Genomic DNA, 15642 nt, shown 5'->3' on the forward strand with positions numbered 1-15642 from the left:
ATATCATAGAATTTCATATATCACAGAATCATAGAATTGTAGGGGTTTTAAGGGACCTCGAAAGATCATCAGGTCCCCCCTGCCAAAGCAGGTTCCTTAGAGCAGGCTGCCCAGGTGGGTGTCCAGATGGTCCTTGACTATCTCCAGAGAAGGAGATTCCACAACCTCCCTGGGCAGCCTGTCCCAGCGCTCCATCACCCTCACCATGAGGAAGTTCTTTCACACGTTGTTGCGGAACTTCCTGTCGTCCATTTTGTTGCCATGGCCCCTTGTTCTGTCCCCACAAACCACTGAAAAGAGGTTGGCCAAATCCCTCTGTCTCCCATACACATTGATGAGATCCCCTCTCAGTCTTCTCTTCTCCAGGCTGAACAGACCCAGGTCTCTCAGCCTTTCCTCATAGGGAAAGATGCTCCAGGCCCCGTATCATCTTTGTGGCCCTCCGATGGACTCTTCCCAGGAGAGTACTCTTCAATTAACTGAGCAGTTATTAGAATTCATGTTTTTGATCATGATGATTTCATTTCCAGACCCAAAATTAATATTTAAGCACAATTTGCACTTGCATTTGAGGCTCTATTTCCTTTCCTCCCACACACACTCTGAAGGTACCCCCAGTTATGATTCTCAGTATGTTCATTTTTATCCTGACTCCTGGAGAAGTATTTTTACTGTGCCACCTCTGTAACTCATTATCAAATAAAAGTCTATAAGCTCTTTATATGCAGGTGTAAGATTATGTGCACTGTCTTATTGTTGATAGCATTAATGTCTGAGAGCTGGAGTTGATAGATATGATGTTGCTGAGGATTTACTGTGGAGAGATCTTTATTAATAGTGTATCCAAACATAATGAAAAATCATAATCTTAGCTTCTCATGCTTTTTGCTTTCATCTAGATCTCTGCAAAGCTTGAGCAAAGATTTTATGCTCAAGCAAACAGAGTTCTTCAGATCAGACTTTTTGCAAGAGTGGAGCAGCAGCTGAGGAGAGGGACCTTTTCATTTGATGATGGACTTTTTTTTTTTTTTTTTTTTTAACAACAACAACAACGACAAAACTCTTCATTTCTCCCAGTCTTTGCGTTGTCCCTGCTCCCCTCGTCCCCATGCTCTTTGGCATATGCTTTCTTCTAATAAAATGCTATGACATCTTGACTGGTGATTTCACTATGGATTTTTGCTCTAGCAAGAACCTGTTTGGGAATGAAAATCCCTTTCTTCCCATCAGAAATTATCAGTAGTAGAGCCAGAGGCTGACATTTGAGGAGTGCTCTAATAATGAAATGAATTAAGGCAGTTTTCCCCTAAGATATTTCGGTGCATGCATGTGTAAATTACAAACATCATGTTTGTTTGGGTGAGAGGTGTTAGAAGCTCTCTCTGCTCAGAACATTTCTGTAGTTAAGACTGCTGAACTTTGATTTTCTTTTTCAAAACTAGCTGTGCTCTTTGAAAGCAAAGATGTGACCGATTAACCTCTGCGGCTGTGAGTTGTGTTGTGTGACTTGCAAGTTCTTTATATGCAGACAGGAAAGGGCCTGTTCCGGGGATCAGTGTGAAGTGAAGTGCATCCCCATTTGAGGGCACCCACAGGCTTGCACAACATCAAAGATGAGGCCTGGCAAGAAGCGTGCTATGCAATACAGTTTCACTTTCTCCCTCATTTTTTTTTTTTTTTAGGATCTGCTATCTACAACAACTAGAAGTTATGCTCGCTGGAATCATGCTGTACCTCTTATTCCCTTGTGACAGGGCAAAATACTTTTTTTTTTTTTTTGTATTCACAATGCTGAGAACACTTCTGATCATTTTTTAAATGTATGTTACTTAAGGGTTTATGGGGAATTTGTATTGAGGACATTGTGTATGTGAAATGTAATGCATGTAATAAATCAGAACTTCTTATATGCAAACATCTAAGCCCATACAAAACCTGTCTTAAAACTTAGGCAGACCTCCATATCTGTAAAGTTTCATATGTAATGAATTGTACATAAACCCATTCTTGGAGTGAGTATGCACATTACAACCGTTAGACCAAAAATCATTTTTCATACGACAATGGAATAGGTAGAAAAAAGTCTTTTATACCTTCTAAAAGATGTCTTTGCACTTAAAAGCATTTTCACAGTTATTTCAGGTTGGGCAATAGCAGTTTGACTAACACTTCTCAGATATAGTGGTTGTTTTAAAATAGAGAGCATAAGAGGTAGAAAGAAGACTATTAAAATGCACTAAAAAAAAATCTTTCTAATAAAATGAGAAATCAGCTTTTATAAAAGGGCAGAGGGGAGCAGAAAGGTCTGGCAAATAACAGAATAAAAGCAATTTTTTTTTTTAAATGATACTCTGCAGCTTGTTCATTTCAAGCAGGTGTCTCAAAGCGTCCTTTTAAAATATCACCAACTGCTAAAATCGAATACTGTCATTTTATTGTAGTAACCGTAGGTTTGCTGATTTCATAATTGGCTTGGCTAGGGAACTCACCTGTAGGGATTTTACCAGTAGCTGTTCTTATCAATTTTTTAATAAATCCCACAGATTGAGTACAGTAAATAATAAATGACACAGTGCTCGTAAGTCAATATTTAATTTAATACAGATTTTGGGAAACTACCATATTACATGCACATATTACTCTGGTTCTTGCTTAAATGAAAAAAGCTAGATTTTGTTTACAAAAGTGAAAGGAGCAAAATTTGTAAGGTAATTCTTTTATATTTTAGTTCATATTAGCATTTCTTAACTTCAGCATAATGGAGTATGTGACAGGGGTGTGCTGCCCAAAGGAAGCCCCATATATTTTTCTGAACTGAGTCTCAGATCTGTCCAATTGGTATCAGTTCCTAAGGATTTACAGATTGATTCAGAAAGTGTGTAAGCATATATTCAGCCACAATGTAACTTCAATATGATTTAAATATTTAAGTACTTTACCAGATAGAGACAAACTTAAGGTATGCATAAGATTAAGTAGAAGTTATTTTACAACTAATAGATTTGCTGAACTGTCCTCTAACATAAATATTGTCAAGAACTTTGTTTGTAAACCTATTGAAAAAGTACCAAGAGTTTCCTTCTTTCACCAATAAGTTAAAATATTTTTTATACAAGTCTCGTTAGGCAATAGTGTATATACCTGCATGTAATACTTAGTGAAAAACCCAGGAGTGGGACGGGTGAATCAGGAATGATTGCCTTTTTAAATTTTTTATTTCTGTTGAAAAGGTTGTTTTGTTTGTTTCTTTTTTTTTTTCTTTTTTTTTTTTTTTTTTCCAGATAAAATCTTTCAGTGAGTAATTGACATGATAATATGAGTGTGAGGGGGTTTATAGATTTTTGAAACACCATAAGGGAATATGCATGTTTCCTATGATGCTGCAGGTCCTGATAATTAGCGTGCACCTGGTGAAGCCATGGTTACTACCCCCCACAACATCTAGTTCTCTTTCCTATTCCACAATTTACAAACCCTGTTAGCATCTAATTAAGTTTGCCATTTTATTATTTATGTATCACTTAGTGTGTGTATCATTTGAGTACTTCAAGAGAGAGAAAAAGGCAGCTAACGCTTAAGATAAAGTGTGCCAAAGCTATAGGCTAGAGAGCTGATATCTCAAAGTAGAAAGATTTATGTGGTCTATCACGAAAATTTAGCTTTTCTATGCAGGTATTAATCAGCCAGGTCTAGTCCTGATGTTTCCACATTGCACCACTGATTGTGCACCACAGTACAAGGTCTGTACTGGTCCAGATGAAAACAAGTGAATTAAAACTGTAGGGAGGAAAAAGAAAATTCCATGAGGAGGATCAGGAAAACTTAAATTCAGCCTTTTCTGACTGGAGAGCTATTTTCTGAAAGCTGTAGTTTAAAATAGGATAATAATATAGGTTTGACGATTTTGTTTGTTTGTTTGTTTGTTTTATGTTATTTGTAGTACATAGCAGAGAAGGGTGACCTTTTTTTTTTTTTTTTTTTTTTTTTTTTTCCAGAAAGTTGCATTGCCTAGCAATTTATTTGACAATTTAGTGTACACATGGAAAGGTACATCACACTATGGGATGTCAGCTGAGCATTGTCTTCTGAATTTGAGGAAAACCAGCAAATATGCCCGTTGATTTCTGCGAACACTGTCTTAGAAATGAGACAATTAAATGTGTCCAAGAGATAAAATATATAAAACAGTATCTCCAGACTTTCAGATGAAAAAAAAATGTTTTAAAGCATACATGTGCATTTTTTTGTCTGTGTGTTTTATTTGCCCTTTGTAAATGTCAAAGCTTTTAAATAGTTGTCATTTTGTTTATTTCTGAAGTGGCCTCATTGGTCTTAATTTTTGACAGTCTTTACTGTTATCACTGTTAAAGACAATATTTATACTATTTTTTAATCTGTACAACCATTTATTTTATAATTTCCATTTACATTTTGTTTTTGACTTTTTTTTCTTTCAGTTTTCGTAGTCCTTCATTTTCCCTCTTTTTTTTCTTTCCTAACATCCATCTGATGAAAAAGATACTGTGCTGTAGCTGATATCCCACTGTAAAAAGTATTAAACATCTGATTCTGGATGACTGTATGTTATCCATGGTGTAAATGAAGAATATTGTGTATAGGTCTTGAGTATGCTTCAGCTCAGTATAGCCAATTACGTGCCCCTCACTTCCTGTGATTCCTACTGAGCATTTGGATACCTGATTCTAGGAAAGTGGTTGAGCATTATAGTAACATCCATTGCATGATTAAAACCAGGTTGTTATTACAAGCTAACACAAAGCTGTCTGTAGTGGAAAACACTGTTAGATATACCTGTAGGCATTGCTGTTTGTATCTAGTGTGACAGAATTTTTACCTAAGGCATTCAGTGACCTGAAGGTAACCAAGTCCGCTGTTAAAAACAAGTGCAACTTGTTATGTGTTGTAGTTCCAAAATGATGTATTCTGTAATTATTAATCAAATAGTGTCCAAAAACCCCACACTGAGTATTTGTAATCCAAACCTTACTGACTAGTTTGTTATACTTATGGGACTATCTTCAGTGACTTAAGTAAAAGATGCCTTTGACAGTTAGCCATCATTTCTGGTTAACATAATATCTGAAATGCCATCAGATAAACGTTCAGAATGAAGAGACTACATTCTGGGGAAAAAAAAAAAAAAAAAGAGATGCACAAAGAGACTTGATAAGCATTTCTTCGGAGCTGTCAGGCTCAGCACTGTAATGGATGCGTCACACACTCAGTATCTTGTTATGAGCAGAAGAGGACACACACCTTACATGTGAAGCCAAGAATTTAATGTTAGGCTAACTGAAGTTTTAACAGCCTAATAGTCCAAATTACTAGTGTGTTTATGGTAATGTATGTTCATAGTCTGTATAAGCACAGAAAAACGTCAATAATACAGTTGAAGTGGTTATACAGAAAACCATTCTGTTACCTACTGATTTTCTTTGGTTCATTTCTCATGCTTCTAATGTCATCCTGTGTACTAGGGCTGACAGTCGCCGTTGTGGGGAGGAAGGAGTTACAAAAAGCTGTCAACATCCTAAAGCCTTGGTCAGGAGAGCTGTGATGCTAGTGTTGAAGGTTTCTTTCTCCTTTCTTTTGGGAGCCCTTTGATGTTATCAGTTTCCTCCTCCTTCTCACTTTTAGGGTGAATCTGGGTTTGTTTTTGTAACACAATCTGCTTATGTACTTCTTTCCATTGGTTTAATTGCTCAGGCTTTCTGTTACCTTTTTTTTTTTTTTTTTTTTTCCTAATACTGCTTTTACTGGAATAATGTGAGGTGGTACTCCTGAACTGATCGGTGTGATTTGTGCTTATGTCCTGGGGCCTCTGTCCATATGCCTACATATTCTTCAACAGAACACTTTTACTAGAATTATATAGCTCTTTCACTCCGCTCTAAATTAGCCACTTGTCATCACTATAGGCTAAAGCTAACTAAAACTAATTCAGGGAACAATTACCTGATTCCTAGACAATTGATGCTTCTACTGTACAAGGAAAAAACATCTGAGGCTCAAACAAACCCAGAGAAAGTACTGGGATCCCGAACTGTCGGGGCAATACAAAGCCTGTGGCCTTTCACTAGTAATCAGAGAAATGGTGTCTCTTGGGCTACAAGGTCTTTCTGCTAGGTCTGAACTCATTTGTTGATGGTTTTTGTGTGAAATCAGGGAGCCAAAATGCATGTGTCAAGTCCATTAAACACAGGAGATAAGCATAAGCTGGGGGCACTATTGTTGCTAAATCTGACAAAACTTTAAATTTAAAACAGTAGCTGTTATTTTAAAAATTCAGAATACAGATATGTGTATGAAAACTTTTTACAATATATGAGACATTCAGTCACAGGTCAAAGCTAGGAGTTTAAATTCTTTAAAATACAAAATACTACTTTTATTTCTTTGTCTATTCTATACCTTAAAATATGGCAAGCATAATCAGCAGCAAGCTGACATTACTGAAGTTATTTATTTATTTTTTATTTATTTATTTATTTTAAATAACTTTTTTTCTTGTCTTCATGGATCTTTAAAAACACAGTTATTAAGTATTGGGAGGTCAAGACGTCAGATAAAATAGCAGGCAGCCCTGATGTCCTTCAGGAGTGTTCAGCCTGTGGGAGACGTTATGGCTACAGTCTCCTGCAGCAAAAGCTTTTGCTCTCAACACATCAGTCAGTCAGCTCAAATTTTCTTTCAGTGTTAATTCATATCCTTCATATAAATATTGTATTTTAATATCATCTTCCCTAAGAAAGAAGAAAACGGGACAGAGTTAAATATACAAGTTAGCGTGAACAGTAGCTTTTTAGATACAGGAGCAAGAATACCACTTAATTTCTGCCTCGTCTGTGCGAATTGCAATATTTGGTTTATTTTTCCCTTTAGACAGGTAGGATAACCAAAGGCTGGAAAACTGAAAGAACTTACTGCATGTAACAACCTAAGGCACTGTAGAAATCTCTAGGAAGACTTATTCATCCCTGGATAGAATACACAGCAGCAGTCCTGCTGAGAGGAGAGCTTCTTGGAATATCTAATTGGAAATGCTAATGCTGTCTCAAAGATATACTTTCTTAGGACACTGTCCAGTTCAAATGGGGAGGAGATGGGTTTCAATCTCGAGATGCCTAACTTTGTAGAGGAAAATACATCATTTGTTGTTATATCTAAATTTCATGGGGTTTGTGTTCTTCTGAACAGTCAGGAATTTTTGATTGGACTGGTGATCCAATTCCAAGAAGAAGGTAGAATGCCCCCCTCTGATGAGCTCGTTTCCAGGGTTTGCAGTGCTCTTAGGGAGGTACGAGGGATCTAAGTACTTTGAGAAGGATGGAACTGAGCTGGAGGCTGGCACTTTGGTAGCCAAATGCTGCACCTGGCTTGCTGACTGTAAGGATGACTCCATCATCTCCACCTATTTTTTGAAATAAAAATCATCCAAGCTACAGTTTCTTGTTTGCTATTTTTTGTTTTGTTTTGTCGTTGATGTTTTTGTGTCTAATAGCACATCCTACAGGTAAGCAGTGGGCATACCTGTTATTTCCAGACTTAAAGAGGACAGCTATTTTGTGAATATATTCTCAGTAGAGAAGCAAGATGAGCATCAGGCATTTTTTTATTTTTTAATAATGAAGACTTGGCTATTACTTGAATCAGGTGCATATAAACACTCAAGTAAAGATTTTTAAGGTAAACTACTTAGGCACCTCTGTTCTACCTCTGCACATTTTAGGTTTTGAATTGTATATATTGGTTTGGCTTTGAGTGTATACTAAGAAATTTGCTACTGCAAATGAAGATGGCAGCACAACTGAGGTGAATTGCATTGCAGAATACCTGAAAGTGAAGGCAAGATCATTTTAATGTACTTCACCATAACACTTGACAAAATAGTTTTCATTAAACAGCAAGGCACTTAAAAATGGTCACATTCATGATATCAAATGATTAACAGTGAAAGTGTGGAATGAATTAAGCACAGATTTTCACACTCCACAAGTTAAGATATAAAGATATATTTTTATTATTTATTTATCTATTTATTTTTGACATCATAAATCCAAGTTACAATATAATGTGATTGTGAAAAGGAACTTCTGGAAAATGTAATGCTGTAAGATTCTAAGGTTATTTTTAACATAGACATATTCCCAATAAATGTTGAAGTTATCTGCTCTTCAAATGATAATTATCACATACTTGAGATTACTGTCAGAAGGGCCAGAAGATGGAGTAGTTATGACTATCCTTTCTCCATGGTTTTTCTGTTAGATGCATAATTAAGAAATTGTGTAACACCAGAGATCTGTAGTATCCAGTAGAATTTACTTTTAAGCATACTTAATTTTAACTCAACCTTGATGAAAATTAGCAGTACTGTTTTCGTTTGTTTTTATTCAAAGGACAAGTTTGACATTTCACTTCTACTTTCTGAAGGGAAAGAAGCCCTACAGCTTTATCACTGGTCTGAGGGCAGCAAAGTTTATGTCAGCCAATTAAAATCACAGTAACTGTTAGACACTCTAATAGGAACACCCTTTTGCTAGTTAGTTCCACATCCCAGATGGTACAATTAAAACCCCTTAGCTTCACATTTCTGTATTGTACTGGCTGCCCTTTCTCTAAAAGAATATTTACAAGAATATGGTACAGCACTCCATTTGTATGGTGGTTTTTACAGTTTGCTTGTCTACAAACAGTGTGCTAATACTTTCACTGTTGGAAGCTTTAACACTTGGTGTAAAGTAAGCTAAAGTTGATCGATCTCTTTGGGTCCCACATTATTGCAAATACGTTTTGAGATTATGTATAAAACTGTATCTTGGCTTAGTATGACTGCACCTCAAGTGTTGACAAGGAATAATAAGACATTCGCTAAATATAATGATTGAAGGTTTGCAGAAAATTTAGTGGAACATCTTATCAACTCTACTTTTTGTTATTATTGTATACCTTGAGATATTGACGTGATTATTTCCTTGGGCCAGCTTTTGTTTGTCTGTCATCCTTAGATTTCTGCAGAGCATTGGCTGTGTTTAAGCCAGCTAGGATATTTTCAACCACTTCAATATTTTCAAGAGACAAAAAAAGAGAAAAATATCTTTCTTACGGTTCAGTCTTAGAAAATTAAGAATAGTATGAGTGAGAAAAGGAAAGACCCCTCTTTATTCATCTAATGATCCTCAGATTCCAAAGGATCAGAATGATTTAAAACAATGTATGTGCTGTTCTTTATTATCATGACTGCATTCAGCCAAGTACCAAGTGCCTGTGAGGGAGTGCTGCACAGAGAAATCTGAAGAGTTTGTCATTTCTCTGCCACCTTCTGTATCTTAGCAATTTCTCGTATGGAAAAGCATTTGGCGGTACAGGTGATATATAGCTGGCACAAGCTACAAGTTACTTGTTTGTGATACTGGGGAAATTTTGACCTCTAACTCCATTTACTTTACTGAGACTGAAGGAAAAAAAAAAAAAAAAAAGTGGGGAAAAAAAATTTCAGTTGTTAGTATTACTTGGAGTTCAATCTCATGCTTGGTAATAAATTCATTTTTAACCCTGCTTTCTAAAAACTCAATAAATGTGATCATTTCAGTGTCCCTATTAAATTCATGTCTTGTATTGAAATGGCGTCAGAGTCTGGGCATTCTGATTGCCAGTACCTTTCTCCAGCCTTACTGATGCTCTCTTAATATATAGCCAATGCAGGTTTGGGTCTGCACTTCAGAAATCCAGAAGGGCTATCAAAATTGGTATATATTTTTCCTTCCAATATTTTTCCTTCACAGTTTGGGAAGGCTTTTAATTGTGACAGTACGTAGGCTTTGGGTTGTTATTGGTCTTTTAAATTCTGTTATTACTTAAGAGACACCTCAGCTCTGGGTCTCTGTCTATCTTCAATTCCCAGAAATAGATTTAGAAGCTTTCCACAAATAACCTTAGGTCCCTTAATATTAGGTCTAATATTTTTTCCTCCACTCTTTAAATGACTTTTGTGTTCGCATAGTGCTTCCTTAATTCTGGTAGATAGGAGATTCTTGACCATTGAGACTTAACTCCTGTTTCTTCCTCTGACATACCATGATAGAAAAGAGGACGAAATATGAATTTTACTCTCAGTTCTTTGGGTATAAATGTAGAGTCACTTGAATCATGCCAGTGCAATTACTCTACGTTCACACCTAGGTAACTAACAATAAGCTTGTGTCTCTGGAATAGATAGTTGCTTTAATTAAAATATAAACTCCACATTTTTCTCAAATTTATTTGTTTCAAATTCCCTCCTGCTTTTCATGAACCTACTCTACTGTATAGGCACAATGTCTCACCAACCCTTCTGCCAACAAAAGTATAAAATGAAAGAAAATTAGGTCTAGTAACACTATATAGTAACACTGCAATAGTTTCTGTTGAGGGGAAAAAAAAAGAAAAAAGGCCCACACAACAACAGTGGCAATGACCCTGATTTATTTGTGTCTCCATTTATGTTATGGTAAGATTGTGTTGCTGGAAGTCTTTACAAGCCACACGCATTTAATTTATCTTGAAAGTAAAGGATTTGCATGAAGGATTACCTTCCCTTTTGTATGCTTTTTGACAAGAAAAAAAAAAAAAAAACACAAAACCCTTATTTTAAAATATCTGAGCAAATTAAAAAAAATTAATATATATATTGGGTGCTGTTAGGGTTTGTATTTGTTATATTTCTGTTTTAGACAGGAAGTAATTCCTAACATAGATAATAAGGTTATGTATTTGTGATATGGAGAGCTAATTATTCATTTATTTTTTCATTATTTCATTATTTTTCATCTTTTTTTTTTTTTTTTTTTTTTTTTTTTTTTCCTGGCTGCTAATACTGGTTTGACTTGTATCACAGGACAAAGCAGTTTTCTTGTTCTCTGGTACAGACTTCCAACCATGGTGATGTCCATGACTTTATATGTTCCGATACAAAAATCTTGTAGTTTGTAGGCACAAAAGCCTTGATGATACAAAATGGGATGAAGCAATGCCAGCTTGACCTAATGCTTAGGGACATGGTTTAATGGGTGACATTGGTGGTAGGGTGATGGTTGAACCAGATGATCTTGAAGGGCTTTTCCAACCTTAATGATTCTATGATTCTATGGGCAGGGAAGAGACGTCTGATCCCAGAGTAATGAGAGTATCTGAATACCTGTCTGCTAGCTCTTTTTGAAGAGAGAGTGGTATGGCTAGGGACGGCCATACCACATGGGGGGCACTGTATGCCTTGGCCTTATGGGGCTGACAAGTCACCCACTCTTGGGGGTGTAACACCTGCCCCAGGGACCTACTGTTACCTCAGATCTCTATAGATGCTGTGCCTGCTACCGTTCTGGTTTTCCATCTGGAGACACTAGTTACAATGTGGGATCACAGAGGCCATGTGCTTAGCTTCCCGATAGTCAAAACTTAGGATTGAAGCCTATATATTCTGTCACATATTTGTCATCTCTGTCACATATTTGCATGTTTTCAGTTTAGGTAACAGTTCATACAAACTCGGTCATCAGTCCACATGAACATTCATAGGGTACTTCCAGGTGCTTTTAACTTGTGTAGCCGATGTGCTAGTAAAAAAGCAGTAAAAAAGCTGCTGTGCTGAGAGACGGTGACAACTGTAGCATGCCTGCCAAGAAGGGAAACAACCTACTGGCTTCGCAGTTAGCTGAAATCTCTTCTTATTCTGCAGGAGTTCTACACTGCATGTTGCTGCAAAAGAGCATTGCTGAGGTCTAAGATGATTTTCTAACCACAGAGAGGTTGGATACGCTCTACGGGTGGGAGGAGGGAATGATCTGGGAATTAAGTCAAAGAAGAAAAAGGGCAAGCCTGATTCTCTAATTAGCCTTGTTGTGTTTCTACCAAGCTGTTACATCTGAGCCATCTGCTGAATAATTTGAATCACCTTCTTGTTACTGGACTGAGTTGGGAAAAACAAACTATTTCTTAGGATCTTGCCTTCCTATTGGTTTGTCTTTCAGCTTTTCAGTTCAGAATGCTACTGAAGCTCGCTAGCCAAGTATGTTTGGGCTGAATTTGTACCATGACTAGTTTTTTACTCAGTCATCTGCACTGGTGTATTAGGTCTGCTGTGTTCCAAATCATCTCTCATATAGACCAAATTTGAATTCATAAAATAAAAATCCCTGTAGGAGAAAGTTGATCCCTCAGCAATTGTCATCCTGCATACCACATCCATGAGACTTACCTTAATTAATTCCTTCTTCATCTAGAACTGTACTTTGATCAAAATATGATTTTGATTTTTTTTTTTTAATGTCCAAAGTTTGTGAATGCACTCTATCACTCAAATTGTTAGAGAGGGTAATCACTTGCATTAAAAGTGCACATCTCTTGTAGCTAAAGGAATTATGACTGAAATAATGGAAGATAAGAATTTATGTCTTGAATCTGTGACTTGGGCATTTAGAGGGTTCTGTGTTCTGTGTTGACATGGCTAGTTGAAGCTGATGATGAAGCATCATTGCTCTAAAATCTTTGCATAGATAAACTGCTAGGTTTTCCTGTTGACAACAACAAAAGGGCAGGAACAACAACAACAACAACAAACACCTGTTTGTGTGTGTATGTGAAATATGTAGGTTTTACAAATTTTATGGAAGAAATGACCAAACTGCCTGGTATATCTCAGGAATGTAGTTATTTTCCAGTCTTTCAGCAGCAACAACTTTAAGTCTGAGACATAAATTAGCCTCATTATCTAGCATGGGGTCAACTTCTTTCTTGTACATCCATGCTAATGTTATTGTTAGGTACTGGCAGTCTCTGAATTTCTAATATTCTCTTGTATCCAGTGCGCCTATGCTGTGTGTGTCACACAAGTCATTCAAGCAGAAATTTTCCCCTATCCTCTTCCTCACAAATATTTGAATTTATGTTTGTCTGTAGCATTCAATAATGCTAACATTGTTGAGCTTTCTCCACCTCTGCAGTTACTGGTTGCATCTAACTTTATTTAAATATAGCTTTTGCCTTTGTAGTAAGGAGGCTTTGCATTTCTTAGTGGATTGTTACCTGTTATTTTTCTTCTAAAATGGTGAAGATGTAGAGAAATGTATTCCTATGAGCTTCTGCGTGTTTCTGTGTGCTTTTACTTGTGGGGAATCATGGCTTTGCTGCTTTATGTTGTCCCCAGAATTGACACTGTGTTTTTGACTCATACCATTGCTATAAAGTGGATATCATTCTCAAGCTATCATTCTCTCATCTGTTTGTATTTTCCATTTCTTGAGGTTCTGTGTATGAGATGGGGAGGAGAATGACACTCTATGTAGTATCAGGTTCATAAGGCTATCCTTCTGACTGTATTTACTATGTAAAGCACCAATGCCAACAAGAGTACAGGATAATATTAAACAAAACTCTGTTTTTCTGCACCTGCAGAAAAAAGAAAGTATACATTTTTATCATGTATTTTTTATGACTGTTCATGTGGTATCAGTGATCCGTTTGAACATTCTGGTTTGCACAGCAAATAAGATCAGTGACAAGACTTCTCAAAGTCTATTGCAAGGCTTATTTTTCAATATTTTTCCAATATTGACAGTTAGGAATTTTTTTTTGACCAGCTCAATATCTTATTGTTTATGTCTTTATTTCACGGATATATCTTTCTTTTTCACTATCAGAAGTAGACAGATGTACTACTAATAAGAATTATTGTTAGAAAAAAAATATATGTTTGTCTGAGATGTTGTAACTTAAATACACTGCAATCACAGTTACATTTTCAGCTCTATAACTTGTCAGTGTAACAGTTATGGAGCAAAAATAAACAAATAAATAAAGCCACCGGAGAACATTTTCATAACATTCATGTAAATCGAATCATTTAGTTCCATAAAGCTGTTCATACTGCATGAATTTTGATGATCTCAATAGCTTATGGTCTTCATTTTGACTAATTTCTGAAGTAATGCAGTAATATGAAGATTGATAGCATTAAGTACTTAGACATAAGTTGAGATGTAGAAATAGGCTGTTGATCATGTACATCTTTAAAAACCTCACTTTTTTTTTTTTTTTTTTTTTTCTGAAGTAAGAAATCTACTCAGCATGTTGGCCAGATTTCAGTTTAAGTCATGAAATATTTGACAAATACTTATCATGTTGTTGTAGTTAAATCACAGTTTGCATCTCCAATGTGCTGAAGGTATTAGTGTTTTTAAAGATAAAGTGTTTGATAGGAGTATACCTTAAGGTATTGTTGCTGTGGTGCAAATTGTTTGCTATCTAAATACAGAAGTATGCTTTCACGTGACTACTTCTATAACAGACACACCTTCATCAAAGTCATTATGATAATATACATACGAATATTTGAATGAATGCAGAAAGCAAATAACTCAGTGCCCAAAATATTTAAATGGGGTTGTGCAAATCGCTATGGACCTCCTAAATACCTTTATAAAGGATATAAATAAGTGTTAGCTAGGCATCTGTGTGATCAAGCTGGTTTCTAATTGCAAAACAGATTTGTCAGCAACTGAGCCAAGCATCTCTCTTTTTTAAAATAAGGTATTTGATTATTTTTATTATTATTATTATTTTTTCTAACATTATTTGTCTGAGATAAAATGACTGGGAGAGAGAGGAGGAAGATTCGTTAGTTTATGGTTAAGGACTATTTATCATATATGGATCAGCAGCCTCAGGGAAAGAAGCCTAACAATAGCAATTGAGTACGTAGTTGCAGCAAGTATGGGGGAGGCGATGTTGTTAGTACTGCATAGACAGTCACATGATGGAAACACAGGTACGCTGAGCACTGCTTTGGCCTAATAGAGGCCTGGCTGACTGTGCTTCTGTTTTTCTAATCTTTCTTTATTTCATGCTTAAGTATCTGATAATTGAATTCATTCATGAAATTATTGACGCGTGACACAGATTACTTATTTTTTTCACTTGAGAAAATTGATAGAGTAAAAAGTATATTTGGGTTTTACTGGAAAGAACTACTGACTCAAAGGTCTGTAGTAATAATTATTTTTTTTTTTTATCATCCCATTGAAATTAAAGGATACCTCACAGTGTAGCAGTGACTGGGCAGTATTGCTGGGTATCATACCGACAGTAGTATTCTGCTGGATTAGAGGGATGTCCTTTATCATTTAATCACTTTATCACTTTCATAATTTTACTTTTTCTCTGCTTGGGAAGCTTTATGTAGCGGTATTTCAATTTCTATACAAAGATTGTTTGTTTGTTTACTTGAAGTTTGTTTTAAGGTACCTTATTACTAGTCTAACATTTAAAATACAACCATCTTCCCAGCAGACTAAGGTAACAAATTTTATTTCCCAAGGCTGAGATAGATTTGGGGGAGAACAGGATGGTGGGGAGAGGAAGATGACACTAGGCTAGGCTCTATGTAGTGTTCCATATAGGGCTTATGTCCAAAATGATTGACAATGTATCTGGGTAGAAAATACACTGAGCAGCTTGGAATTTACGAGAAGAGATTTGACTGTGTTACGTTGCATAGAATTGGATTATGCAACTTGTTAAATGACAAATGAGGCAATATGAAACAACTATAAAACATGACAGGGAGTTGATATTTTCCAGAGAAGTATC

The sequence above is a fragment of the Aythya marila genome, assembly GCF_965140915.1.
Source record: "Aythya marila genome assembly, chromosome: 14".
NCBI lineage: Eukaryota > Metazoa > Chordata > Aves > Anseriformes > Anatidae > Aythya > Aythya marila.